General features: G+C 32.4%; 1 non-coding gene across 1 annotated transcript; it reads right to left on the reverse strand.

Annotated features, from left to right (window-relative positions):
* Positions 1 to 611: 611 nt before the first annotated feature.
* Positions 612 to 720, reverse strand: LOC132487231 (U6 spliceosomal RNA). Its single transcript, XR_009531531.1, has one exon. It is a non-coding gene; the product is annotated as a U6 spliceosomal RNA (small nuclear RNA).
* Positions 721 to 5044: the final 4324 nt, after the last annotated feature.

Consider the following 5044-nt stretch of genomic DNA (forward strand, 5'->3'; position numbering starts at 1 on the left):
CCCTTCCTTCACTCCACTAATAACCACTAGTTTGTTCTCTAAATATGTGTCCGTTTTGTTGCATACAGTTGTTTGTTTTATTTTTTAGATTCCACATATAAGTGATAACGTAGAGTATTTATCTTTTTCTATCTGACATATTTCACTAAGCATAATACTCTCTAGGTTCATCCATGTTGTTACAAATGGCAGAATTTCATTCCTTTTTATGACTGAGTAGTATTCTATTATATATATAAATATATGTGTGTGTGTATATATATATATATATATATATATATAATGTCTTCTTTATGTATCTGTTTATGGACACTTGGGTCACTTTAATATCTTGCTTATTATAAATAATGCTGCTATGAACATTGGGGTGCATATATCTTTTCATATTAGTGTTTTCATCTTTTTCGGATATATACCCAGCAGTGGAATTGCTGGATCATATGGCAGTTCTATGTTTAGTTATCTGAGGAAACTCCATAATGTTTTCCATAGTGTCTGTACCAATGTGCAATACCACTAACAGTGTACTAGGGTTCCCTTTTCTCCACATCCTGGCCAACATTTGTTATTTGTAGATATTTTGATAACAGCCATTTTAATGGGTATGAGGTAATATTGTGGTTTTTGCTTTACGAATTTGCATGTCATCCTTGGGCAGGGGCCATGCTAATCTTCTCTGTATTGTTCCAATTATAGTATATGTGCTGCCAAAGCGAGCACTCTCATTGTGATTTTGATTTGCATTTCTCTCATGATTAGTGATGTTAATCATTTTTTCATGTGCCTGTTGCCCATTTGTATATCTTCTTTGGAATAATGTCTATCCAGGCCTTCTGCCCTTTTTTTTTTTAATTAAGTCATATGAGCTGTTTATATGTTTTGGATGTTAACCAATTATCAGTCATATCATTTGCAAATATCTTCTCCCATTCAGTAGGTTGTCTTTTTTGTTTTGTCAATGGTTTCCTTTGCTATGCAAAAGCTTTTAAGTTTAATTAGGTCCCATTTGTTTATTTTTGCTTTTATTTCTTTTGCCTTAGGAGGCAGATCCAGAAAAATATTGTTACGATTTATGTCAAGGAGTGTCCTGCCTACATTCTCTTATAGGAATTTTATGTTTTAACATCTTACATTTAGGTCTTGACTCCATCTCGAGTTTATTTTTGTGTATGGTGTGAGGAAATGTTCTAATCTCATTCTTTTACATGTAGCTGTCCGGTTTTCCCAGAACCACTTATTGTCTTTTCTCCATTGTATATTCTTGTCTCCCTTGTCATAGATTAATTGGGAATAAGTGTATGGGTATTTTCCTGTGCTCTCTATTCTGTTCCATTGAGCTATATTGTAGAATATTTTGAAAAGCCTTCTCTTTCTCTGACTACCAGCTCTTGTTTTGATGACCTCTGTTGTATTTGTGGAAGTTTGTTGTTTGTTGGTTGGTACATTTCATTTTGTCTTTAGCCTATTTGCACCCATATTTTTAGGTTTGGAGGCAGTGAAATTTAAAGATTTAATATAATTCTATTATCTTTGGAAGTTTGTATTTAGATTGGTTAAATCTTTTCTAAAAGTAATTTTTCTTCTATTCAATTATATTACATTTTAATTCTTTTCGATCATTTCCATAAGTGTTCGGAATGGAAATATGTTGGTGAATGTGATTTCCATGGTGCAGGCGACCCTAACTATGACTGACTTTGGTATGAAGTTAATGTTATTGAGGCAAACAAGATCTGCTTCCAATCCCTGGCCCTGTTCTATTTAAGCATTATTTGAACCTGGGAAAACAACTCTCCTCTGAAGTTATAACTGATTTTTTGAATTGTACCCTCCAGTCTCTGAGGAAAATAAGAAATTTGGAGCTACAATGGGAATTCATATGCACTGTTTGGTGAAGCATATCTTAATAGGATTTCTTTAATCAAGCGAGCTAAATCTAGGAACTCCGAGTTTGGTTGACTATTTTTCCTTAACTTATTAGGATTTACCTTTGACTAATTTCTTTCAGATGAAACACTCACTGGATTAAGGGTTTGCAACCATCATTGTGCATTAGAATCACCTGGGAAGTTTAAAGAACAATAGCTGCCCAGGTTCTAGTGCTAGAAATTTTGTCTAAATTTATCTGGGGCTGGACTCTGATAGTGGTGTTTTCTAAAAGCTCCTAGAGGTGTTGAAAGTGTAGCCAGAGTTGAGAGCCATTGTAACAGAAAATGAATCAGGAGGAAGATCCATATTCAGGAGTGATAAGGGAACACTGGCTTAACACCACTACAATTCAGGATAAATGAAAGTAAATAGTTTCCCCCTCACCTGGAGCCCAAGAGAAATTATTTTAATTTGAATTATTGTGCAACATCATTATTGAAAAAGAGCACTTTTCTTCTGGGGAATAAAAACAAGCTTTCCTTTGAAATTTGGATGAAAATATTAAAATCTTATTTTTACAGTCAGGTCTATTTGAGGTAAATTACTCTGAGTTGGTGAAAATTTAATTTCTTCATTGACTATTGAAGAGAAAGCTTCATTTCAGGCTTACTTGAAACTTGCTATCGTTAGGAGAAAAAGAAATTAAATGTATATTGAAAAATCCAAATTTTTTCAAAAAAGAAACCAAACAACCTATAGATTTTTCCTCAGAGACTGGCCACATGTGTGGGGCTAGGGAGATGTCTGTAGTTTACATTTACCTGTTAACCTACTGTGCTACTAGAAGATCTTAGTCATTCTCTGTATATTCAAGTTTTTTTAAAAAATTAATCTCATCAGTAAATTAAGCATTCCAACTTTTTCTCTGCTAAGAACCAGTGCCATTTATCAGGCTAGAGTAAATAATGTAAGCTGAATTTTTAGCCAGGTTCTATCTCATGTGGATAGCTTCATCTTTTAGAAAATGCTTCCAGTCTTGGTAGACCAGATCATATCAGTGATTCTCAAAATGTTGTAAGACTGTCAGAGGGAGCTGTCCGTGTTGTAAAAGAACACATGTTAAGAAAACACATGTTAAGAAAACTAACCTAGTGGCCACCTAAAAAGCCACAATGGACGCCTGTAGATACACAATCTGATATTAAGTTGTTAGGTATGACTTAGCCAAGAAATACATCAAATTGTGCATATAGAATCAGGTGCTTCTTGTAACCTAGGAATTTACAAAAAAGAAAGAAGGAAGAAAGGAAGGGAGAAAGGAAAGAATGAAAGAAAGAAAAAAAGAGAGAAAGAAATCATTTAGTTTATCAAACATTTCCTAAAGTGATATTTGTAATTCATGTTATTCCATGGATGATTTGGTTTACAAAAATATAGCTATCATAGGTAGCAAGAGATGAAAAAAATTATATTTGGTGCAGTCTATTCCCTACATTAAAAAAAATTATGCTTTTTAAGAATCATACAAAGTTAATTGATTTATCATCAATTGCCATCATGTACTTTCTACTTATTATTCAATAATTCAAAAATGTAAATGATCCCCACACTGTCAAATCTCTATGTGGGATACCATTGGTAAATATATTATTGAATGATTACACTTTTAGGATAGATAGAATTATCAAGTACCAATCAATAATGTTTGCCTTATGAGAGCAATATATTGAAATAGGAAAAAAGGTTTCTTCAGCATATTTTTAATCAATCAGGTAAGTTTCACAATATGTTTAGACTGGAGTGAAGCTGACACTTTCAAAACAGCTAAGATTGAATAATATTAACCTCCTTGAGCCAAATACTGGTGATTCTCGCCAAGGAAGATACTTGTCTTAGTTCAGCATTTGTTCTCCAAAACTATCACATGTTTCTCTTAGGGCGTTTTTCCTTCCATGTAAAATTCATTCTTTAGTGCATTCATTCATTCTCCCAACATTTTATATGTGTCTAGTATATGCCAGAGACAGTAGCAGTGAGCTAACAATGTATATGTCAACATGGAGAATATGGAATCGTGAGAGAAATAGGCCTTAAGCAAATATTTCATCTAAAGTGTCAATAATGCTATGAGAGGAGAATACAAGTTCTTATGAAACATTTGGAAGATATTATCTAAGATAGAAGTTTTGGAAAGCTTATATGAGGAAATGATATTTGAGCTCAGATCTGAGAATAAAAGTCGTTCATTTAGTAAGAAAATGTCAGACAGATGAAATGTGATTAAATCCTTGATGTAGAAGATAACATGCAGAGGTGCTTAAAGGAACTGAAAGAAGGCTTATGTGTATGGTGGGCCAAGAGCAAGGGAAAGAAGTACTAAGGACTATGAGAGACTATGTAGCAATCTAGAAATGCCAGAATTAAAATTTACTTTTATTTAAGGGAAGTGAGAGAAATGGAATGAGAGAATGATGTTTTGTTGTCAACATTGCTTAAATTGAATTTTGTAATTTTACAGCTTAAATAATTTTTATTTACCCCTGTTTAAAAAAAAAAAGTCTAGTATTTCTGTTGTGTATGCCAGTACCAAGTGACAACAGTGTGCTAGAGACTTAGCCACAGAGGGCAAATAGTCAGATTTAACTACGGATATATTTAGAACATGTTTCCTCTTTAAAAACATTTTAGAATACATGTATCTATGCATTAGAGCTAAATCAGTGTTTTCTGTTTCATAGAAAACAGAAAAATTCTTAAGGATTTAAATTTGAAGATTTCATGTGATATCCTTTATATAATTGTCATAAACACAATCTAATTTACCTTTAAAACATACATTGATTTAAATATTATTTGAGTAATCTTGCTTCTAGTCATTTGAAGACAAATGTTTTAGAAGTTTTTATTGGCTGTTTAGTTGTCAAAATCTCTCCCTGTAATCCCTCATCATAACACTAAAACTGAAAACATCACCTATTGATATGTATCTTATATAATTTATAGTCTCCAGGATAAAAAATTTTTCAACCAATTATTGAAATTTCTGAAGAAAAACTAATGTTTAGAAATTAAAATATTGTAGTCCTCAGTGTAAGGTTTAGGAAACAAAATCCTAAGTTTTTTTTTAATTGTAATGGTATTTTACTATAAAGTTCATTGAATGGTGTACTCTCCT

This window comes from Mesoplodon densirostris, chromosome 3 (genome assembly GCF_025265405.1).
Source record: "Mesoplodon densirostris isolate mMesDen1 chromosome 3, mMesDen1 primary haplotype, whole genome shotgun sequence".
Taxonomy (NCBI): domain Eukaryota; kingdom Metazoa; phylum Chordata; class Mammalia; order Artiodactyla; family Ziphiidae; genus Mesoplodon; species Mesoplodon densirostris.